The sequence below is a fragment of the Canis aureus genome, chromosome 13 (assembly GCF_053574225.1).
Source record: "Canis aureus isolate CA01 chromosome 13, VMU_Caureus_v.1.0, whole genome shotgun sequence".
In the NCBI taxonomy this organism is placed as follows: Eukaryota; Metazoa; Chordata; class Mammalia; order Carnivora; family Canidae; genus Canis; species Canis aureus.
Genome location: NC_135623.1, coordinates 52,053,923 through 52,079,700, shown reverse-complemented (window position 1 = coordinate 52,079,700; position 25,778 = coordinate 52,053,923). Strand labels below are relative to the sequence as shown.

The 25,778-nt window shown below is 38.2% G+C and overlaps 1 long non-coding RNA gene across 2 annotated transcripts in view; it reads left to right on the top strand.

The window, feature by feature from the left end:
* The window catches only part of LOC144282507 (uncharacterized), a 127,626-nt gene that overhangs the window by 93,938 nt on the left and 7,910 nt on the right, over nt 1-25,778 (top strand). The window lies entirely within an intron of this gene.

Below are 25,778 nucleotides of genomic sequence, written 5' to 3'. Positions count from 1 at the left end.
TGCTTCAAAGAGAACTTCATAGGGAATGTAGTATTTGAAGAGCGTAGAAGGATTGTGATATGTACACACAAGTGGTTTCAGAAGCAAAACCTGTCTTAAAAGAATACTTTTTCCCCTCAAAGAATCATAAAGACCAAGGTTCTAGAGTTTCTACTATTTAAAGATCCCCAGACACTATTATCATTAAATTTAAGCTTATTCTTATCCTGTTATACTCTTGTTTAGAAATTTCCTTTCTGTGACAGATGCTCATCTTTATGAACATCACTTGGGTCAGACCCTGCAGGAGACCTAGTTAGACCAGGATGGCAGAGCTCAGACCCCTGCCCTCAAACTATGTGTCTGCTGCTGTTGGAGACCAATATGCACACAGACCACAGTATGACTAGAAATATGGAAAAGGTCTAGAGGAAGCTTAAGAAAAGGAGTACCTAGTTTTCTAAGAGAGGTATTCACAGAAGTGGTAGTAATTAATTTTTCTTAAGGAATAAAATACTAACAACAACAACAACAACAGATATGTACATGGTACTATGTGCTAGCCACTGTTAGAAGTGCTTTCCATATACAAACTGTCATTTAATCTTTAAGGCAATCCTGTGAGGTAGGTTCTATTATTGTCCTCAATTTATCCCAAACTGTTTAATCATAGGAAGTTTAAGTAACTCAACCAAGTTCATATAAGCATTGGTGCTTGGGTTCAAACCAAGGCCATGTGGCTCTAGAGTCCATGCTTACGACCACTCCCTCACATAGAATAAATGGTTGTTTACCTAGAGACATATACGAGAAGGCATGAGAGGTATGGAATGTTCTGGAAATCACAAGCAGTTCAGTATGGCTCAACATAAATGTACATAATGGAGGTGAAGTAATTAGGGCCACCAGTGTAATCTGAGGGAGTTTAGCTGTTGACCATGGCAATGTATTGAAGAAGGTAGGGCCCCTCTAATCAGATTTTCCTGTTAGAAGACTATTCTGGCCCAAGTATGGAGGAATTGGGAGGAGGCAAAACTCAGGACAAAAAGAACTGTATAGGTTTTTGTGTTTTTGTTTTTTGTTTTTTGATATCAGGTAAAAAAGTGATGAAGTGAACCAGGACATTTGCTCTAGGCAGTTTAGTTACTGTGCTGGTTTGGAAACATTCTTGCCATTTGTGCACTCAGATCTGTTCCCTGCACTGATCCTCCTTATCCTCTCTTTTTATTGTTGAGAATTACCTTTCTGAGATTTCCTTCCTCCTGACTTACAGGTTGCCATGGACACAGAAGGACAATGGTGGAGGGTGAGAGAAGGGGAAAATCCAGGATATTTCTTCTTTCTTGGCATTCAGCATCTTTAGCAGTAGCTACATCTCCTTCATGGCTCTGACTTCAACAGGACAACCTCTTCCTCCATGACCCTAGCTCCTGCTGGGCAGCCTCCACCATGTTAGGATTTATGCTCAAAGGCCCCAGCTTTTGGGTTCAGGCAGCACTGTATGCTCCTTTTGTCCCTTTATCCCCAAGGTGGTTTTAGCTTACTGCTGTTGCTAATCTCTGAGTTGTCTTACTGCCCCATTTGGCTTCTTTCTTTCACCTGTGTAATCCATGTCTTGTATTAAATCCTCCACTGGTGACACCTAGGGTGATTTCTGTCTCCCCGGCTGGTCCCTGATTGGCAACATATATCAAAGAGCGCCACCACATGACATCAAAGCCTCTCTAGGCTTAATATACAAATGAAGTAAAAGAGAAGAACCCAAGCTTGATGCAAGATTAACATGCTAGAGAGGGCCAGCCCTACCCCTGTAGTGCAGCATAAACAGAGGGACAAGTTTATAATAGAATTACTATCTTTTCCATTGTTAATGAGATATAATTGACATAAGACATTGCCTGAGACTTTAAATGTACAACATAATGCTTGGATGTAAGGATATATTGTGAAATGAGTATCACCATAATTAGAGTTAATGTTGATCACTTACCATAGTTCCAAAAATATTTTTTTCTTGTGATGAGAATTATTTGTTAAAGAATCCTTTTAGATAAGTTTTGACCTTTATTTGAATAATATAGGTATCTTAAATTAGTCATTATGTGCTTTTTACTTAAGCATAAAAATGTTGAAATTACCTAAAGAACTTAGATACAAGTTGCAGTTAAGAGAATAAATGCTGAACTCTTGCCATTTTCTTAGCTCTTTTAGAGACCTTGGGAGTTTTAATTAGTTATTTATCTGTCACTTGTATTTTATTCCGAATGTCCCTAGAGATGATGCCTGTGTGTATTTCAAGAGAACTGTGAAAATGCCCACATAAATATTATCGTAGTAGTCAATTATTTTGGAAATGTCAGTTCGAAATACACCATTAGATTTTGTGCAGTTGGTAATCCTCAGTATGGGAACTCTTCAAAGAATTTATATTTTTAGGTTTTCAAAACATTACCATAATGCTTAAAGTAGTATAATACATAATTATATTGTCATAATGTTTAATATAACATAGTGCATCCAATTATTAAATAGAGCAGATAAAAATGTAGAGACATAGAATTTTGTTACAGTTGACATCATCTTCTCTCAACCCCACTGTATAGCTTTCATTTTTAGTAATCTCTGTAGCTATTTTATAAATGAATCAGTTTATATAACATGTATTTTTATTAACAAGAAGAAAACCCAAGTATTATGTTCCTCCACATTGAAGTTGTGCATTTCTTATAACTAGCATCTTACTATTATTATACAGGGGCCTGGAAATTTAAAAAAATAATTAAACTCAACTTAGATGTGCACATGAATATAGCTTAGAACAAGATTCTTCGAGAGTCACCACTTTTTTTATGTGACTAGAGTCATGGTAGTAGAGCAGCTAATTGAAATTCTAGCTCTAGGGAAAGCCATTAAGGTTAACATACTTCTTGAGGGGAAAAAATGTTCTTGAGGCAAGGGAATGCTTCCTTGGAAATCTCATATAGTATTTTTAAAGGATCTTGGTGTTAGTACTTTTTACTTGGTTGTCTGTAGAACATCAGCTCATTTTCTTTAATATTGCTTTGAATGTGATGCCTTTTTATGTTTCCTTGTTCTGTTTTCCTTAGAAATGTTGTGTCTGTATGTACGTTTAGATCAGACAAACAGACTTGTGCCTCTTAAGGAAACACTGCTGAGAGGACAAAGTCCATACAACAAGCAAAACCAGGCATATGCAAATAAGAACTTCCATAGTTTTCTTTTCTTTACATGACTTTACTTTTCTTGATTAAGGACCCTTTGGTAATGCACCTTATGAAGTTAATCATTATGTTTTTCATGTATTACTATGAGTGGACTTTCCTACCTCCCAAGAATTTTACTTTTTTGTGAATTTCTTTGCAATTGTACCACTCTCTTACATTTTACTTTCACAAAACACAGTCAGTGGAATCCAAACTGACAAATTTCTTTCTTTCTTTCTTTTTAAGATTTTATTTATTTATTCATGAGACACACACACACACACAGAGAGAGAGAGAGAGAGAGAGAGAGAACGAGATAGGCAGAGGGAGAAGCAGACTCCCTGTCGGAAACCCGATGTGGGACTCAATCCCAGGACCCTAGGATCATGACCTGAGCCAAAGGCAGATGCTCAACCACTGAGCCACCCAGGTGCCCCTAACTGCCAAATTTCTGAATCCCAGAGTCCTAAATGTGATGGTATGGGTCTACTTAGCAACAGAATTTAGAATCTGATGCTTTTTCAGTTAATCCCACTAAGTCAAACCATCTGTTGTTCCCCCATTACCCTATACTTCAAAAAAAAAAATATATATATATCCATTATATATGTATTTAAAGATTTTACTTATTTATTTGAGAGCAAGAGAGAGAAAACAAGTTGGGGGAGAGGCAGAGGGAGAGAGAGATGCAGAATCCCCGCTGACTCAGGGCTCCATCCCAGAACCCCAGATCACGATCTGAGCTGAAGTTAGACACTTAATCAACTGAGCCACCGAGAAGCCCCCAAACCCATAATATTTTCTTTTAAAATTAAGTAAAAGGGATCCCTGGGTGGCGCAGTGGTTTGGCGCCTGCCTTTGGCCCAGGGCGCGATCCTGGAGACCCGGGATCGAATCCCACGTCGGGCTCCCGGTGCATGGAGCCTGCTTCTCCCTCTGCCTGTGTCTCTGCCTCTCTCTCTCTCTGTGACTATCATAAATAAATAAAAAAATAAATAAATAAAATAAAATTAAGTAAAGAAAAAATAGCATTTCAATTAGATATAAAGATTACCAAAGTCACGGCAAAATCTTGTGTCCTCTTTCATCGTTGTTACCCATATTTTTTCACATGTCTCGTTTTGGTATTTTAAATTGAACATACTGAAATTGTAGCAAGTTCTTCCTCTGAACATTGCTCTATGCACTCCCTCTAGTGATACCACCATGTATAAACATTATTTCTGTGTGTGAGAGATAGAATTTCCCCAGGGGCCCACAAAACATTTAATGAAGTGTGAAGCACAAACATTTCATTACAACATATTGTGTACTTTTGCCTTTAATAACTACATTCTTCATCCAAGAAGTCTCAATAGCTTTCAAAACTGAATTACAGTAGTATTATTTTTCCCAGAATATAGTTTTTCCATGACAGAAACAGCACTTTCCTAAACTATTGTATTTATTAGCAACCTGTTGCCCTTCGACACTAGTGCCATTTTCATCGACCCTGATCGAGTGTGTATCATTTAAACTTCCTTTAAAAATTATTAAAATAGTTTTATGTTATTGGATTCTTTTAACTGTACACAACCACTCCTGGAAATGATGCACAGAAAAAGAAAGTGGGAAGTTGTTGAACATTACATTTAGTGGAGAATTACATTCTCCATTGCAAAAGTGCAAGCATTTAATTGAAGAGTTTAAAGGTAGTGGGGAGATCTTTCCTTCAACTGGGCACAAAGGAAGCAGTTAAACTCTGAATTCCTGCATTTTCCTCTTCCACACTTTGGTCCACTCTGCAGAAACTCTCCCATCTCCTGCTCTCATCTCTTCCTCCGCAAGGCAGCCTCCCACTGGCTCTTTTAAGGATTGATTTATTTATTTTAGAGAGAGAGGGAGAGAGAGAGGGAATGTTGAATGGGGGGAGGGGCAGAGGGAAAGAATCTCAAGCAGACTCCCTGCTGAGCACAGAGCCTGAAGCAGGGCTTGATCTCACTGCCCATGGGATCATGACCTGAGCCAAAACCAAGAGTTGGAAGTCCAACCAACTCAGCCATCCAGGTGCCCCCCACCTGCCCACTAGCTGTTTTAGACACATCAGGGAATTTGGGAAGCAATTTACTCTAGTGGTCTTGTGCTAGTTAATAGAAACCATCATTGTCCAACTCCGTAACTCTAAATGGACATTTTAAAACAACCTTAAATGTTCACAGTATGCATGTATCTGCGTACTGTATCCCAGATGCCAGCTTTTTAACCAAACCAAAACAACAAAAACAGATCATACAAGAAGCTGTGGCACATAAGGAGAAAGCTGGTCCTTTGTAATGGGTGCATTCTTCATTTCAACTGACTTAGGGCTCCTCAGATGGTGTGTTATGTAATGTGACAGCTCTCTCTTTTCTTTAGAATCATAGCTGCAGCTCACTGCCTCCAGATGACTGGTTTCTAGCGATAGTCTCTTCAGTCAGAGTCATGGGAAAATTAAAAGGGAAATTATGAAGATGATGGAGTTTTAAGTAGTTTGGGAAAATGGCATATTTGTGCAAGCAGATATAAAGCTAGCTTCCTTTCTCCCAGAATCTTTTTTTTTTTTTTTACAGTGAATGACCATAGAGCTTGTAAAAACAGCTACCTTAACTCTCTCTCCCTGCCCTTCCCTACAAAATGGTACTTCACTAAGCAAAAAAAAAAAAAAAAAATTGTGGTTTCTTGAAATATTGTATCTGTGTTCATTAAATTGGGAACTTTTTGCCCACCATTATTTCCAGTAGGTGATACCAGAAGCTACTTTTGAATCCCTTAATAATTCTGGTGTTGCATGATGGCCTGTCACTAAAATTTGTTGATAGCCATGGAGCTGGGGACAGCAATATTCAATGGTACATATTATCAATATATAAAATACTTCACCGTGGTCAGTGATGACCTTCATGGTTTTATTGTTGTTATTTAAATGCTGTTTAGCATTGTTGACTTTTAATTTACTTTTAAGTTATCATGTCTAAATGATCATTAATATATTTATGTCTAAATGATCATTAATATAAAACATTATATTAATATATTAATATAAAACAATATAAAACATTATTTTGCTTTCTTTGATTTTTTTTTGGGGGGGAAGGTAACCTGTTAATAATGTTATCAAGATCTGTGTTTCTAACCTGCAAATGAAGTTAAATTGGCACTTGAGAAAGTTCTCTCAAGTAGATTATTTTTAATAAGAGAAATAAGACAAGTTGTTTCAGTGATTTATGAATCTGTGAGATATGCATATCATCAGTTGCTTAAGGTTTGATTCTTGGACTATAAACTTTCTGAGAAAACACCAATCTTTTTTTTTTTTATTTGGGGTGAAAATGAACAAATTGCAATATTACTTGCAGTGCAAGGACATCCAAGCCATTTTTCATTAGTGGTGAAAGAAAAAGCAGGCAGCTAGTGGTTAAAATCCTCTTTCTCTGACACCTGCTTCTTTCATACTGTTTAGTAACTTAAGGAACTTAATTTAGAGGATGGTAGTTTGGTGGTTTAAATAAAAGAGTTCTGAAAAGGTAACATCAAAGTTCATACCAGCTCCAGTTCCCCGTCCTAACTCTCCTTTACCTCGCATACTATCCATGCGGTATGCATTCACCCATGCATTCATTTGTTTGACACATAGTCATTGAGCACTGCCTATAGGCAAATGGAAAATACAAAGATGATCAGACATGACTTATGCACTTAGTCTTCCTACCAAATGCAGTAGATACTGTAGACTGGATCAATCCACTCTGACCCACTCTGTCATGCCTTTCTGGATTGCAAAGCCTGGGCATCTAGAAATAACATTTCTCAGATTCCCTTGTAGCTACAATTCCATGTAGGCACTATGTTTCACTAAACAAATGTACCCACATAAGACTGAAAATAGAAGTACCAACTTGAGCTTTGGGTCACTGTAGGGGGACTGAATGTGGTGGAAGCATTGGGTTTTCCAAAGGCATCTGAGATTTTAGACTTTATTTTTTGTCCCTGGAGTTGTAGGTGCTGTGAATGGAGGCAGTAGAAATGGAATCTTTGGGCAATCAATTCTCTTGATGAAGTTAAATGGTTCTCTGGGTTGCATTGTTACTAGATATGAATGACTTAAGTTTGATTCCATAGCCCTCCCAGTAATTCTACAAATTATGTAATAACCTGTAATAAGTCCCATTTTTGGTAAGCTAGCTGGAGTAGATTCTGTTGTCTGTATCAAAGTACCCTGACCTTTACACCATACAATTGGCAGATATTGTGGGCACAAATTGGTGTAATATCCAGTAAACAATAATTAGTGTGATAGGAAGGTGAAAGTAAGTTTTCATGGAGGATGGGAGGAAAAGGTATTATTTCTTACTGGGGTGTTCAGAGAGAGAGAGAGCTATTGATAGTTGGAAGGGCTTTGAAAGATGGATAAAGCAAACATCTGGAATGGGGAAAGGAGCACATCAGATGAAGAAGGAGCATAGAAAAAGAGGTAAGAATAGGAGCAGGGGTAGAACACAGAAGCATAATAAGTAAAATGAGGTATGATGAGATATGGTATTAGAAAGATAAATAGGAAATGATGAGATGCTGAAATTTGTGTGAAGGATGGAAGAGAATCACTGATTGATTTGTTCATTTAACAAGTGTTTCTTGAAACCCTATCCTGTGCCAGGCATTGTGCCAGACAGGACTCTACCTCATTATGATGAATTTAGTGACAAAGTGAAGAATAACTTTTAGTGATGAGAGCACTGAAGACAGGGAGCCAAGAGGCTTTTACCGAAGTCTAATGAGTGATAATGAGCAGAGACAATAGGAATAGAGTTCACTATACTTTTTACTGCCAACTTCTACATTTGTCCATTTTAGTTGTACAGCACAATTTTTTACTTACTATATTAATTTTAAAATTCTAATGTATGAATGTGCACGTACTTGATGACTTGTGGTTTGCATATAATTTCATGTATGCATGGCTTATCACCTTTTGTGAGACCACAGGTTCTCAGTGAGTGATTGATTCTCTGCTATTTTAGGCATATAGTAGACATTTAATAAAAATCTTAATAGAAACCTTCAAATCTGTAGAAATTATCAGAGAATGCTTTGACCCAATAAAAGCCAGATATTAGCACAGTCATCCGGCTTTTGTGATGCAAGGATGATTACCTTAATTTTCCGGTCTTGCTTGCAGTTGGAAGACCTGGGCTCTCTGAGAACCTCTGCGTGTCCTTTGTGGGATGGCTTAGGGTGGGTGAAGATGGTTGGGATTAGCCACTCCCCACTGGTCCGAAGTTCCTAGATCATCCAGTTATCACAGTGTGCCATTCTGTACCATGGTGAACAACACCCTGACTCCTTTACTGGTCAAAATATGAGTGCCAGCCTTGGGGTAGAGCAGGTTTGCTGATGGGCTAGAGCCACAGAGAGGGTTTATGAGGGAAATATCTTCCAATTGGTTATTAGGAAATCATGCTCCTAATAGTGTCTATGAGCACCCAACCCCTTTGATCTTTCCCCAGTAATTTCTCTGTCAGATCCAGCTTCCCAACATGCTGCTTTATCCTATTCTCTTTTTTGGTTCTCTTTCAGTCTCCTTTCTCTCCATTCTATTCCCATCTCCAATCCTCATTAACTGTAAATGGAACAATCCAGCTATTTGTTGGTTTATTTATTTATTTATTTATTTATTTATTTATTTATTTATTTATTTTTCAGCTATTTGTTGGTTTATTGTTCTCTCCTCTCCTCCAGACCATTTTCTTGAATTACGTGAAGACCTAACTTCTTTACTCAAGGCCACTTTCTATCTTGGAATTTTTCTGAAGAGGGAAACTCTTGTGTTATCTGCTAATGTATATTCACTCTACTACACAATAGTGACAAATAGCATGTGTTCCAAGTGATTCCACTCAGAGGAGGAGTGGTATTCCTGTCAGGAAAAAAATAGGTGAAATTGGCAGTATAAATTGATGTCAGTTTATGAAAACTCATACAGACAGAATTAAAATTGCAATTTTTAAAATGTGTTAAACTCTTAAGTTCAGTTCCCTGTTTTAAAAAAAGGAGTAATTATTATTATATTTTTCTTTCTTTTTTAAAAATTTTGTCTAATACTGCAAAAATTGAACCTAATTTACTAGTAACTTTCACCAGGGCAATACTGGAATATGACTTTTATTTATTTTTTGAACAACTTTCTTATTTATTTATTTATTCATTTATTTACTTACTTATTTGAGAGAGAAAAAGGGAGACAAGGCAGGGGGAGGGGCAGAGGAGGAGGGAAAGACTTTCAAGCAGACTCTGTGCTGAGTGGGGAGCCTGACACAGGGCTGGATCTCACAACCCTGAGATTATGACCTGAGCTGAAATCAAAAGTTGGACGCCTAACCAACTGAGCCATGCACTGAAATATCACTTTTATTTTATTTTATTTAAGATTTTTTATGTATTTAGTTGAGAGAGAAAGATGGCACAAGCAGGAGGTGGCAAAGGCAGAGGGAGAAGCAGACTCCCTGCTGATCAGGAAGCCCAATGCAGGGCTCGATCCCAGGACCCTGGGACCATGACCTGAGCCAACTGATTGAGCTACCCAGGTGCCCCTGAAATATCACTTTTAAAAGAATTGTTATACTCAATAAATACATTTATTTTAATGCCTTTGGAATCTTAAGTTCCAAGTATTTTGCTATGGATCAACCGAAACTTTTGAAAAACTATATATAGAGAGTTATATATACAGTTGTAGTTTTACTTGTATATAGTATAAATACTTATATATAGTTATACACATAGCCATATATTTTGAATATTTGTGTATATTCTAAAATCCTCCCCAAGCACACTATTTTAATATATTAGATGGTTTAAAATAAACAAAAACTTTATCCTCATCTGTGAGCCAGACATATATTGCCTGGGCTATGAAATCACAAATCAATTAACAAAGGTGTCAGAGGCTTCCAAAGCAAAGGAAAGCATTCAGTTAAGCCAGAAAAGTCCTTTCCTCTGTCTTATCGATCTTCTGTGGCTAGTTCACATTGATACTCCACAAAACCTGAAAAGAGGACATCAGACAATGCCAACCAAACAATTCTTTAACCTACCCATTGGCTCCAAACATCCTGCTTTGCCTCGTGAACAAACAACCCTTAGGCATCTTTCATATTTTGGGCTAAATTTGGGCTGTCAGTGAGGGCATGTGACCCATCTCAATTCACTTCTCTGCACATATGCAATACCTTCAGCTCAAAATTCTCACTATTTTGGATAATTTAATAATCATTCATTTTCAGGCACATATGTGAGTGCCTAGAAAGGGAAATTGTCTCCATCGTCCCTATCTTGAAGAATACAACATTGTAAAGAATTTTTAATGAATTGGTATGTGCAATATGAATTTTATCTTCACATTGTGTGCAGGTGTGTGTGTATAGTTTTATGCATATTGTACTTCTGTATGTATGGCTGTAGAAAATAATTCTTAAACATCCTTCTATACAATTTCTTCATGGGAATCTGACAATAGCTCTGTCAGTTTCACTCAGATAGCTATATATTTTGATAAGAAGCAATGACAACCTGAGCTTTATAAAGGAAATCTTGAGAGATCATCATTGTAAAAAGAAATTGCTACATTGATATATTTCATGCTCCAGCATTGAAAAAATAATGTTTTAATTGCTCTTTCCTGGCTTTCCTTTTTGTCATTGATGCCTTACAGGATTTCGGAGGGTCTTCATTACTTTCGGCATTGTTTTTTGGCAAGGTACAAACGGGTTGCAAACAAATCAGTAGAATGAACATTGCAGTGGCCTTTCTTTCTTTCTTTCTTTCTTTCTTTCTTTCTTTCTTTATTTTTTATTGGTGTTCAATTTACTAACATACCGAATAATCCCCAGTGCCCGTCACCCATTCACTCCCACCCCCCGCCCTCCTCCCCTTCTACCACTCCTAGTTCGTTTCCCAGAGTTAGCAGTCTTTACGTTCTGTCTCCCTTTCTGATATTTCCCACACATTTCTTCTCCCTTCCCTTATATTCCCTTTCACTATTATTTATATTCCCCAAATGAATGAGAACATATAATGTTTGTCCTTCTCCTACTGACTTACTTCACTCAGCATAATACCCTCCAGTTCCATCCACGTTGAAGCAAATGGTGGGTATTTGTCTGCAGTGGCCTTTCTAACCCAAAACTCAAGTAGTTGAATTATTTCTTCTGTCACTGTAAGTGATCCAAAAATGATTGTGTAACTTTCCATACACAGGATACATGCCCACAGAGTTCAGTCCTACCGTTCTCTACTGAAACATACCAGGACCAGAGCAGGGTGCAAACATCAACCAGCCCCAATTAACCTAGTGTGAGGAGCCACCCTGTAATAAGGTTTCAAGTGAAGTGATTGAAAAGATTTTTTTCCTTTAGCGTAAACTTGAAAGGAAGGGCAGAAATGGGCAAAGGCCAACCACCATGACTTAGCTCTATCAAGAAGCTCCAAAGCAAGAGAGAACAGCCCAGACAGTTTTAGCACCTTTGGTTTTCAGAACGCAGTTGGATGTTATGTCAACATCAAGGAACTGACAGAATGAAGCTAACTGGTGTGAAAAAAAATCCATGCCACTCCTTCTGAAGAAGCTTCTAAATACCAGTTGTCTAAACCTATTGATAAGCATGGATGCATTATTAATGAAGCCAGCAGCCTGCCCAGTGCTACTCAGATGGTTCAAGCATTTAGTAGGAAATATTTCTATGAAGTTTTGCACAAAATAATGACAGTGTCTGTCTTAAATGAAACAAATGTCTGTTGCAAGCTCTGGGGAGGCTGGGAGTACACAGCTGCTTTCTAGAGAAAGGCAGAGGGGCACCACCTGCTGAAGACAGGCAGGCAGGCACGCAGTGGCCCACTGAATATTGACTGCTTAATAATTCAGGACAACAGGAACCCTGGCTCTTCAGACATGGCACCATCCCTTCATCTTGGCTTTTCATCACCCTAATGAGCTACTTGAAGACTTAGATGCTAAAATGTCTTCTAGCAATTCTCAACAGACTGGGGTACCCACTAAAGGGGCTATTTTCTCATTTCATCTCTCTTTCTTCCACTTTTTTTCTCCTCCTCTCTCCCTCTTGCCTTCTCTTTCTTCATTTTTTCCATCCTTCCATTTATGTCGTAAGAATACTAGGTAAAAATACTAAGGTAGAAAGAAGCTCAAACTTAGAATCACTTTCTCAAAAAAAAAAAAAAAAAAAAAAAGAATCACTTTCTCCATAAACTCCTGATCTATTAAAAGGACAAAAAAACGATACTTCATGTATCGTGGTCTGATTAGACTCCTCCGAGAAACCTTTGAAGAATACTGTGTACTCACAGGGGCTTTACCTGGAGATTTCCAAAGTGAAGCTTGCAGATGAATCCAGCTTTCCTATCATGTCATGCAGAAGGAGGTAAAATCTTGGGCCCAGTGGAACAATTCCAGCCAACTGGCGGCCCTTAGGTTGCCACATGTGAAGGCTGATTCTTGTGACTCATACAAATCATAACTGCAGGACAGGATTCAAGGTTTAATTGGCCCCACAAAACAAAAAGGTTGGCAAAGTGAAGTTTTTATTTATTAGGTAAATATTTACCAATTTGCCAAAATATTCATTTACCAATTTCTTTGGTGTTTTCCCCCATTTGTTTAAAAAGGTTTTATTGAACCCCATAACATGTCAGGCATGAGTTTCAGTTCTGGGGACACAGCAGTGATCAAGACTAACCCCTGCTGTCATGAGGTTAACACTGTCTTTGGGCATTTACATATAACAAACTAATGTTCAACATAGTACTGGAAGTCCTAGCCTCAGCAATCAGACAACAAAAAGACATTAAAGGCATTCAAATTGGCAAAGAAGAAGTCAAACTCTCCCTCTTCGCCGATGACATGATACTCTACATAGAAAACCCAAAAGTCTCCACCCCAAGATTGCTAGAACTCATACAGCAATTCGGTAGCGTGGCAGGATACAAAATCAATGCCCAGAAGTCAGTGGCATTTCTATACACTAACAATGAGACTGAAGAAAGAGAAATTAAGGAGTCAATCCCATTTACAATTGCACCCAAAAGCATAAGATACCTAGGAATAAACCTAACCAAAGATGTAAAGGATCTATACCCTCAAAACTATAGAACACTTCTGAAAGAAATTGAGGAAGACACAAAGAGATGGAAAAATATTCCATGCTCATGGATTGGCAGAATTAATATTGTGAAAATGTCAATGTTACCCAGGGCAATATACACGTTTAATGCAATCCCTATCAAAATACCATGGACTTTCTTCAGAGAGTTAGAACAAATTATTTTAAGATTTGTGTGGAATCAGAAAAGACCCCGAATAGCCAGGGGAATTTTAAAAAAGAAAACCATATCTGGGGGCATCACATTGCCAGATTTCAGGTTGTACTACAAAGCTGTGGTCATCAAGACAGTGTGGTACTGGCACAAAAACAGACACATAGATCAGTGGAACAGAATAGAGAATCCAGAAGTGGACCCTGAACTTTATGAGCAACTAATATTCGATAAAGGAGGAAAGACTATCCCCTGGAAGAAAGACAGTCTCTTCAATAACTGGTGCTGGGAAAATTGGACATCCACATGCAGAAGAATGAAACTAGACCACTCTCTTTCACCATACACAAAGATAAACTCAAAATGGATGAAAGATCTAAATGTGAGACAAGATTCCATCAAAATCCTAGAGAAGAACACAGGCAACACCCTTTTTGAACTCGGCCATAGTAACTTCTTGCAAGATACATCCACGAAGGCAAAAGAAACAAAAGCAAAAATGAACTAACTCTTGGGACTTCATCAAGATAAGAAGCTTTTGCACAGCAAAGGATACAGTCAACAAAACTCAAAGACAACCTACAGAATGGGAGAAGATATTTGCAAATGACATATCAGATAAAGGGCTAGTTTCCAAGATCTATAAAGAACTTATTAAACTCAACACCAAAGAAACAAACAATCCAATCATGAAATGGGCAAAAGACATGAACAGAAATCTCACAGAGGAAGACATAGACATGGCCAACACGCACATGAGAAAATGCTCTGCATCGCTTGCCATCAGGGAAATACAAATCAAAACCACAATGAGATACCACCTCACACCCGTGAGAATGGGGAAAATTAACAAGGCAGGAAACAACAAATCTTGGAGAGGATGCGGAGAAAAGGGAACCCTCATACACTGTTGGTGGGAATGTGAACTGGTGCAGCCACTCTGGAAAACTGTGTGGAGGTTCCTCAAACAGTTAAAAATATACCTGCCCTACGACCCAGCAATTGCACTGCTGGGGATTTACCCCAAAGATACAGATGCAGTGAAACGCCGGGACACCTGCACCCCGATGTTTATAGCAGCAATGTCCACAATAGCCAAACTGTGGAAGGAGCCTCGGTGTCCATCGAAAGATGAATGGATAAAGAAGATGTGGTTTATGTATACAATGGAATATTACTCAGCTATTAGAAATGACAAATACCCACCATTTGCTTCAACGTGGATGGAACTGGAGGGTATTATGCTGAGTGAAGTAAGTCAGTCGGAGAAGGACAAACATTATATGTTCTCATTCATTTGGGGAATATAAATAATAGTGAAAGGGAATATAAGGGAAGGGAGAAGAAATGTGTGGGAAATATCAGAAAGGGAGACAGAACGTAAAGACTGCTAACTCTGGGAAACGAACTAGGGGTGGTAGAAGGGGAGGTGGGTGGGGGGTGGGAGTGAATGGGTGACGGGCACTGGGGGTTATTCTGTATGTTAGTAAATTGAACACCAATAAAAAATAAATTAAAAAAAAAAACAAACTAATGAACCGATACTTAAAAGCAGTAATTGCCGATTGTGTTAAGTGCTTTGGAGGATTTGATAGGGTGTCATGGGGAGAGTACTGAAGTTGGGAAAGGAGACTCCTGCAGACCAGAGTTGTGAGGACAGTCTTGTGAGGTAGCATTTCACCTGAGAAGAGACCTGAAAGTGAGAAGCAGCCAGTCAATGAAATAAGTCAGATATAATGCTTTCCATGAAGGAGGAAAGCAATTATAGGGGATTCCTCAGTGTCCCGGGCCCTACCATTAAGTTCTGTTGGTTGAGGCATAGTGTGTCCACAGGAGAGGGCATGAGATAAGGTCAGAAATGTATATCTTCAAATAAATATGTTATTTGAGGAGTACAATATGTAGCTTTTCCAATATCCATTCTTCCCTCATTCCTCACTAAGAGTGGTGATTTTATCCCAAACTGTAATGTTGCTAGATAAAAGATACCTTTCCTGGCATTTTTTTGCATATTGGTTTTGTTTTGTTTTAACTGGTAGGGGTGGTCATTGAGATATAGGCAGAAGACATTAAGATGTTGGGTAGATTTCTGGGAAATCTCTTTAAGGGAATCAATGCAGCTGGGAGACACGATCTCTTGCCCTTCCTTCCTTTTTTTTTTTTTTTTTTTTTGGTTGTTAGGCTAGGACTCAAGCAGCCACATCAGGCCATGTGTCAATCTTAAGAATAAAAGCCGTGAGTAAGAATGGTGCACAAATCCGGACAAAGCAGAGTCCCCATTGACTAGGGTGCCTCCATATTAGCCTGAGTGCCTGGTCCCCAACTTTTTCCATATGGGAGAAAAAGAAACCTCTACCTTTTCCCAGCCAAATCAATTTAGATTTTCTGTTTTATGCAGCTCAACATGACTCTTTCAAAAACACCATATCTGGTGTTACTTTAGATTTTATCTTTTAAGATTCAAATGCTAGTTATTGAAAGGGAATACATATGAAATAGTTTACTGGGAAAAGAGACATAGCTAAGATTTTTTTTAAAAAATAGAGGTATTTTGAGAGGGAATTTCCCATTACTAAAAATGTTCTTCAAAAATATTTTCAGAGATGATTCATATATACATTTTTCATCCTTTTTAACATTTAAAATGAGACAACTTGAAAGATCTTACAAGTAGAGAAATGAAAACCTCAAAATGTCCAAAAACCCAAGAGGGAATTTGTCAATTCTGAAGCACCACTCTTTCGAGTTTAATGTATCATCATTACTTGTTATACCTACCCTTTTGAGTGGGAATTAAAGTAGGTCAGTTATTCACATTTACTTTTTACCAATAATTCCAAAAATTAGTTGTATAAAATTGTTTTTGAAAATCAATGGATGTTCTTGGCTCTGTCTTCCTTCTGTTAATATTAAGCACCATGTCCCTTTTGGGACTCATGAATTCATGTTGTCATATCTGAGACATCATCCTATTTATATTCTTATGAAATCACTCACCTTAGAAGGAAGAGGCCATTGGCAGACTGGCTTTCCATTTTCATCTGGATAAAAGTAAAAGTGCAAAGGAGGAAACATGATTGTTTTCCTTAAATTACCATTGTTTGCCAAATAGGCACTTTAATTATTTTACAGTTAACTCGCTTATTGTTAAGGTCTAATAGCAAAACAAATAGCAATGATTTTAGAGATTTTAATAAAAATTCTGATAGAGAAAACCATTGACTTATTTACTAATTTTCTTTAATAAGTGGAATTATCCTTCTCTAGTAAGTTATACAATTTATTTGATAAAAGGAGGTCAAAAAAGTTTTAAAGGAAGGTATCAATAAAATATTTAAAAATTGAAAAACCCATTCTAAGAGAAATACCCCAAACAGTCAGAGGTATGGTTGTGAAGGTGACAGACCTGTATACAACTAAGCTTGGTGCAAACTTCATACTATAAACAAAATGGTGCTGAAACTCAAGGGTAAGTTAATTCTAATAGGAGAATCAAAGAGGGCTTCTGGGATAAGGTGGCATTTGAGTGGAAAAGACAAGAAAGATTTTGAAGGTCTGCAGATTGTGAGGAAGGCGTTTTACACAGAGAAGAGAGCATGAGCAGAAACCCAGGGGTGCGGATATGTTTGGTAAACTTGGGAGAGCAAGGAGGGTTAGATTCTAGGAAGAAAGAAATGGAGAGTGGATGTGGTGTGGGATAGTGCAGGACTCTTGTTCTTCAAAGCCACATCTCATGAAGAATAAAAGAGTAAAACAAATGGCTAAATGAGTGACAATTAGAGAAGGTAGAGTGAAAGAGGAAATAGGATACTGGGAGAGAAAACAGCCAAAGTTGGACCCTGCTTAGACAGGCTGCCAGGCATTTCAGTGACATTGAAACTGAGACGTAAGACCAGTCATGTTACATTTGGAAAAGAGCACTTCAGGCAGAGGCAGCAGGATGTGGTGTGTTTAAGGGCCTGCCAGTGTGTCTAGGAGTAGTTGAGTGTATGAAAGGGAGTAGTAGGAGGTAAGGTAGGAAGGGTACGTAGGAATCAGATCATCTCCAGCCTTCTGTGACATGTAAGTAACTTGGATTTTATTCTGAGTGCACAGAGAAATCATGGAAAAGATTTAAGCAGGGAAACGGCATGACTTGGTTTATGACTTATTAGATCATTAACTGACACATGGAGAACAGATTGGAGAGGAGGAAAAGAGACTGAGAGGCCATTGCAGGAATCCAAGTGAGATATGGAGGTGGTTTAGTCTGAGAGGTGAGGGATGGGGTGCAGTGGATTTGAGAGATACGTAGGAGGTAGAATCAAAAGGATTCATTATTAGACTGGATGTTGGGTCAGGACAGTGGAGAGGGAGCAATCACATACAACTCTAAAGTCTCATAACTAAAGTTTTAGTGAGATCCCTACAGTTGCCACATTCAGAAAGAGGTTATAAAAGAAGTTGTAATTCTCTAGAGTTTTCAAGATTCCTATTCAACTTACAGATTATAGAACAATATAAATAGGTAGCGATTCTGTTATCAAAGTCAGACCTATTTAAATCATAATCTCACCTCTCAAGGACCCACCGCTCTATAAAGAATTTAATTTTTGAATAAATTATTCTTCCTTAAAATCTGAAAGTGGATGACTTAAAATAAATATAATACTCTGTGGTAATTGTAGGTTAATTTTTGGATTTTTTTTTGCAATACTTCTGAAAGTATTTCAATTACATTTTCTTGTTGATTTGGACAGTTTATAGCTTAATCTCTTTTTTTTCTAGTGTTAATGATGAAATATTCATCCTCCGTGATGAATGGAGGTAGTAGACAGATTCAGCTGAATAACTGAATACCTCAAAACTAATTTTAAGCATTTAATTACTGTTCCCATGAAGACTCTGACCAGATTGTTAGGGCACAGGGCAAAGAAGACAGATTCCTTACACTCCTCAGTTTGCACTTGATTTGGTGAAATGATGCTTTGAACCATCCCAAAAGGAGTAGAAAAGAAGCCATGTTGTTTGAATGCCATGAGGTCGCCTGTATAACTGATTACTGGCTAAACTCTATGTTTAAATAGTCTATATATTGGCACCTTATACGTGACATAGTTTTAAATATCTAAGAAGCCATATATATATTTTTTGGTTCCAAATTTCAAAACAAAAGTTTTCAGAGCTCAAGTAAATAAGAGGATCAATGATATTTTTCTTGACTACTGCTGTTCCACCACATAGAAAGAAGAATTCCTTTTTGAAAGATGTATTTTTAAGTGCCTTTCAAAGAAGTTTGGATTTGGGCTCCTGGTGGTGCCCAGGAAGTGAAATGAACCATAAATGAGACACATCAAAAGTAACTTACAAAGAATTTTTTTAATATTAAAGTGATGAATCAGAGCTCAAATTAACAAGTAAAGGAGTCTGCCTATAATGAAAATCTTTTTTCAACATAACACTTCATTATAAAGGGAGTTTTTCTATAATAGAAGCAAGTGTAATTACATTTTTATATATAATTAGGACATTATTATCATTTCACCATATCAAAGTTCATTATGAGACATCTCCGATACATTTTTCATAGAGCAAAAATAAAAAGAGAACAGGAGTCCTTCAATTAGACTCATATAAGGACATCCACAGAGACTGAGGGAAGCTGATCAAACAGCTTACTTCGCCCAAAAGGGACCAGGTGGAACCCACGTTGCTTTTATGACAGAGAAGTTGCTTTTCTTTTTGTATCCTGCATAATTTCCAATTACAGTTGTTCACCCTGTCCTATTCCACCACAAGAAATTAAAGGTGCAACACGCTCAGCTGGAACCTCCAACATTTCAAGCTGCTGTCCCTCAGCTCCGGGATGTATACCTGCCTCAGTAGAGGTCTCATCCTGCCGGACACACACCTGTCACACTGGGGAGGGTCTACAAACTGCTCTGTCGCACCAGTTTTATAAAAAAAATACCCGTGGTACCCTTCTTCCCCTGCCCCCCTCCCCATCTTGTTATGTCTTTGGAAGATACTTAAGTAGCTTCTACAGCATAAAGAAGTGACATGTTAGTAACACATATAAAACAGATTATATAACATGAACAATCTGCCATGTGTTGGGATTTGTGTGTGTGCAAATACATTTGGACTTGTTCATCTATTAACATGTTCACAGCCAATGAAAAGCAGATGCATCTTATGCATGGTTTTACAGTGGAGGTTGCTTCTGGTGCAGTGGAAAGGATGATAGCATGATTTCAGAACCTCTTAGTACTCCAAACTCAGAATTTCAGAATTTCTTTTTTTCAGCTTTTCAGCTTTGGAACCCTCACTAAGCAGTGCCCCCAGGAGTTTATCATGGATGTTCAGTATGGTTTTAACATCTTTAGCCTCTGCTCTACCTGCAGGATGTGTGGGATGTGTCAGAGCAGGGATTCCTTTAGACCCGAAATGAGATTACTGGAAGGTCGGCAGTGGTAACTGAGCTGAGCATCCTCCTTGTACATATGCACCCAACTGATGGGAAACAGACGCACAACCCAAGTCCCCCACTCCCCACCTTTCTGCTCCACCATATATGGATGGTATTGATCGTGTTTCTCTACAGTTTCCACAGTTCCCAACAAGAAATTTTCTAAAAAGCTGAGTGATCTCTACTGCACTAAATAACTTACTTTTATTTGAGGATGTGTGTGTGTTTTATGGTATACCATCCCCCTTTTTTTGGGACAGCAGTTTGGTGTGAACCGCTATAAGTAAGCAAATAAAATACATGTAAACGGTCTCCAAAAAGATGATTTAGAGGATGCTTCAAGACCTTCAGGTTTATAATCTTACATACCAATTATTATTATAATACATAAATATGATAACTAAGTGGGTTTTATAATTAATAGGATTTATATAAATAGGCAATCTATATATGGCAGCTTTACCTGGGCTGTATAGATCTTTTATTCTACGTGTTTTGGGCTCTTTCAGTGCATATTATTTCTCATAATATCCCCATAGATACTTACCAAGATGTTAAAGAAGATTTCCAAAGAATCAGATCATTTATGGCACAGATGGATTTGAAATAATACTTTTATCACTTAAACCAACCACACTGCTTCTCAAAATAGTGATAACTCATTGATATCAAAATTGTAATTACCTTGTTTGACTATTCACTTGTATAGTTGTAAATATGGTTGTTTAGACAGAGAATCCTGTTTAAAAATAACAGGATTGTTATTTTTTGTTATTATATACATAACAATTGTTCTATATTGTATAGCATATATTTAATATAAATATAACATATATAATATATAGCTGTATAACAGTAACAATTGTTATTGTTATAATTGTCTCCCTAATCTCTTAAACCAAATTTAGTGATCAGTAACTTTTTCCTGTACTTATGTTTCTGCCTATAATCCTTCCATGTTTCTGTTTGTATCATCGCTTTTTTATGGATTAAGTCTTTCTGAAAAACAGCAGCCAATATTTCTATACTGAGGTGGACCTTCTGCTTATCCATTTAGACTATTCATAAGATTTAGTTGTAAATGTTAGAATTTTCTATGAGAAATTATTTCTTAGAATCAGATACTTTTTTACATTAAAATGATAAATATTAAGATGATAGTAAAATTAGAATGACAGGTACTGTTTGTGACTCTTTAAGAGGGAAAATCTGTTAAAATGCCTTCTCATTTTTTGCTTTCTAAATTTAAAATCTCTAAGTTAGCACAGAGATGTGTCACATTTCCTTTCATTAACCTAAAAAAACAAAATCGTCTACCAGGTACTTTATTTAAATATTGCACATTAAAAGTCTACAAACTACCTGCTTTTCTTTTAGCTAAAACAAAATTCAGCCTATTGAAAACAAGCAATGGAAGGGTGAGCAAATCAAGTATTAGATTAATTTTATTTAACTTTGATCACGTAACTCTTGGCATATCTTACAGTAAATAAATGCTTTGACAAAAAGTGAATACATTTATATTGTGGACAACACTACTGTCCAGGCGTTGCTGAGGCTGGCAGCCCAAGTTTTGAGGCTGTCTCAAATGAAATCAGCCTATCCGTGAGGTGCATCTGCACCAATTCATGTATGTTTGGTTGTAATTGGTTTTGCATGCTCTGATTTTTTAAGAGTCACGGGCTGTCTATGCATTCACATGTATATATTTACATATGTTTCTTCCATTTGTAGATCCTTTGAGGGAAGGAAACCTATTTGCTATTTTATTTATACCTCTTTAAGGTACCTGTTAAAGAGCTTTGCCTACCATAGGTCTTCAGTAAATATTATTGATTCGTTTCCTAACTGCTGATCACCCTTACATTTTTTTTCCTCTGTTTGTTTTATTTTAGTTCCATGGTACTGCTATCTCCCAAATAAGCTGAAAACTCCTTTCTTTTCAGAATACATGAGTACTGATAGGGAAGACTGGACCTGAAGGAGTGTAATGTATTATAATGTCCCCACTGCATTTGTGATAAATACATTCTAAGGTTCCAGATGTCTTCCTAAGGAAATGTCAAGTATGTGCTTCTTATTTACAGCAGAAGCATCTTTTCACAAATCAAAGAAAGTACAGGTTTTTTCACTTTGCTTTTGGGCTACAGGGCTGGGTGAAGCACCTCTTTTAGCCTATCAAAGGACTGATCACACGTTCAGAGTCTGAAGTTATGCGGATTCATATTTAATTATGTTAGCCAATTATTTTGCTACACTCACAGAAGGGGAAGGATGGTGACATAGAAGAGAATTCCCAGATCACATAAAGTATTGCTATCCCTCCTAGCCATCTCTCCCATACTATCTACATATTCCTGTATCCTTTTTTTTTTTTAATGAAACTTTCATCTCTGAAAAGAATAGCATTAAAATAAAGTGCTACAAAAGGAAGCTGTGTTTGGTATGGAGCAACATGCTGGAAGTGCTTGCAATTGAGAAGTGCATCTTTTTGCTTCTCCAGAGGGAAACATGCTTGATCTCATTGTGTTTACAGTTAAAAACTCTAGACATGTTTTTACAACTTTGACTCCAAATTGGACTGATTTATTATACTTGAGAATGGGAACTCTGCTCTTTTTAACTTTTAGCTCCTCAAGGTTAATATTGATAATTATTTTTCACAAAGAATGTGTGTATTATGTTTGTGCTTCATTCAATACAAGGTGGCTATTATTAGGGCAATATTCAAGGTGAAATTAAAAGAGGGCTTTGCAACACTTAATGGAGTGACTAATTCTCAAGCTAATGTGCTATTTTCTTGTGCAAGAAAATAGAAGTTCTATGAGTGATAAAATTAAGTGTCTAAATTTATTCTCTTTATTAATATTTCTGGCCTGGGGTGAGGGGCAATTTATTAAAGACTGAAATATTGTTTTAAGGTTTCACTTGTGGTTTTCATATGTATTAAGATAGAATGGATCCTGTCATAAGTCTCCAAGTGAACCTCTTCACTTTACACTTCTGTAGAAAATCAGGCAGACAGTGGTAAACTATGGTTCATAGGAGCAGACCTTTTCATTTGATTGTACAAAGGTTTATACTTAATATTTTTCTTCCATGACATCTGTCCTTAAAAAGCTTTCTCTTGAGTCCTCTCCATCGGCCTGTCTGTGCTGTGCAGTCCTGCAGCTGCCCATTCGCTCACACCTGCACGCACGCTTTCTTTCAGTTAGATGCTTGCAGACTGACCACGATGCCACTAGCCGCTCCTGCAGAGCTCTCACCCTGGCGGTGAAGCTCACAGAAGAGCATGAGCACTAGGATAAGGCTTTCATTATTTCAAAAGCAGCCCGTGCTTGCTTTTCCTGAATCCTCCTCCAGGAGAGTGCTGTGTGAGGGAGCCTTGCCTCGGTCTGAGACGCTTCAGCAGCAGTATTTCGGGTTGACAGCCAGCCTTCTCCAAGAGAAGATGCAGCCCCAGCTCTGATGCCCCACGATGCATCGCAGTGGCAGCTTGGACAGCTGTCATGGCCAGCTCGGCTCTTGTCTTCTCTGACCTCTTTTGACCTCATTTCATCCATAAGTAATGCCTGAAGTTTCATCCAGTGGTTGATGCTTCCACTTCGATAATGTAATTATTAGGGTCCCCCAGTCAACCAGTTGGCCAGATGAGCATGAAGCCCAATCTCTTCCAGAAGCCCTTGGCGCCTGACAGATGGTTGCATCAGTCGTGTTTAAGACCCAGTGTGTGCCTGTTGCCTTTTAGGCCCCTTTAAACATACCGCCGAGTAGAGTGTGAGAGGGAAGGTCCAAACAGCAAGACCGGATATGATGCTCAAAAACAACTGAGAAGAAATAAAGAGAAGATAGTATAAAAGGACACGATGCAGATTTGGGGGGTGGGGTGGATGTGTTTGGGGCATTGTCCATGAAACTAATCCCAGCAATATCTTTTTCCGTTCATTCTGATCCTTTTACCTTAAATCTAGGATCCCATTCTCCCCTCCTGCACTTAGATGTGATTAAGAAAAAGTCTCCCTCAAATCAGACACAACTCTGAGATTTCAGGTGCCACTCACCCCTCCGCTGGTGTCCCTGGGCAGGGTACCACTGCTCAACTGTCCCTGTCAGTCATATTTACCTATGGCCTCCTTAGTAACATTAGCAGAAGGCAATAGACCTCTTCTCTTGTAGCATCGGGAACTTGCCACCTCCAAAACAGTGCCAGGTCTGGATAGCTAGTCCCTGAAGCAAATCTGCCATGTAGCCACAAAGCCATGCTGAGTGTGTCACTTCAGGAGGCCAAGATATCAACATTATAGACCACTGAACCTAAATATCATATACTTAGTCTTATTTCCACAAAGGGTTGATGAGCACTCATTTCTAAATAATTGCACTAGAGAGTAGCTTTTTTATTATTTATAATGAACTGGTGACTTCTCAAAATGAAAAAAGTAAAAGTGATCTTTACATTCTTTTAACTATTTTAAACAAATACAATGCTTTTTTGCAATCCGTGAGGCCGACAGGTAGATTGCACTCTTCAGCTTTGTCTCTCATTCATTCATTCATTCAGGAAAACATGAAGTGTGTATTATCTTCAGTGGTCGATTCAGGTGCAGTAAAAAGTACCGCTGTGCATAAAGGCCTGGCTGCTATCTGCTCACCGAACTCACTGTGTAAGACAGAAGAAGAATGATCTTTCTTTTGTGTATCTTATAAGATCATTATGAACTGAGTTCCCTTTCCCCAGAAAGAAGCCTGGGATTCCCAGCCAGTTATTCTCAGCACGTGTCAGATTAGATAGTACCGAGGGGTAGGGTAATGAATGAGGCGGCCACTGGCAGAGTTTTCGCTGAAGCTCAGTCCTGCTAGAATCCCTCCAAGTATCTCTTGAATCCGGGGTCTTTTCCTCAGGTGGAAATTATTGTCCCAATATGGAGAACCCTAAGTTATCTCCTTGCACCAGTCTCTTCTGGAGGGGCTAATGTCACTTCCTTATAGCTCTCAGAGTATCATAAAAAGGATGTCAGGTTGTGTTACTCTTCCCCTTTGCTGGAAACTTCCAGTTGGCTGCTTATTGCCTGTAACATAGAGACTGAATACCTTAGTTTAAAGATATTTATTTATTTATTTATTTATTTATTTATTTATTTATTTGAGACACAGAGACATAGGCAGAGACAGAAGCAGGCTCCCTGCAAGGAGCCTGATGTGGGATTTGAAACAAGTCCCGGGATCAGGCCCTGAGCTGAAGACAGACGCTCAACCACTGAGCCACCCAGGCATCCCTGAGCACCTTAGTTTAGCATGTGAGTCCTTGTAGGGTATGCTTCAAACCTACTTCCCAGTCTCATCACCTGTCATTCTGTACCCACTGCCACTCACACACATGCCGCCTGAACTCTGGCATTGTCACCATTTCCCAGTGCTGCTGCTCATCCATGACTCCAGGCCTCAACACATGCCATTCATCACCTTTGTCCAGCTGGTAAGCTTCTCCTCACACATTAAAGATGCAGACCCCAGATGGAGTCTTGCTACATTTGGCCTGGCAGACAGTGCTATTCCTTCCTAAGAGATCCCACAGTACTTTTTCATTCCTTTAAAAGATGTTATTTTAAGTTTTGTGCTTACACATGCCCTCTGCAAGATCTGATGAGATCTTGGAGGAAAGGAGTGTGTCTCACCATTCTCATATCCTAGGGACCCAGCAAAGCCCTTGGCACAGAGTGGTATGCTAATAAATGTCACTTGGATGTATGGATACATGAAAGAGAAATTGATGGTGCCTGCTCCGA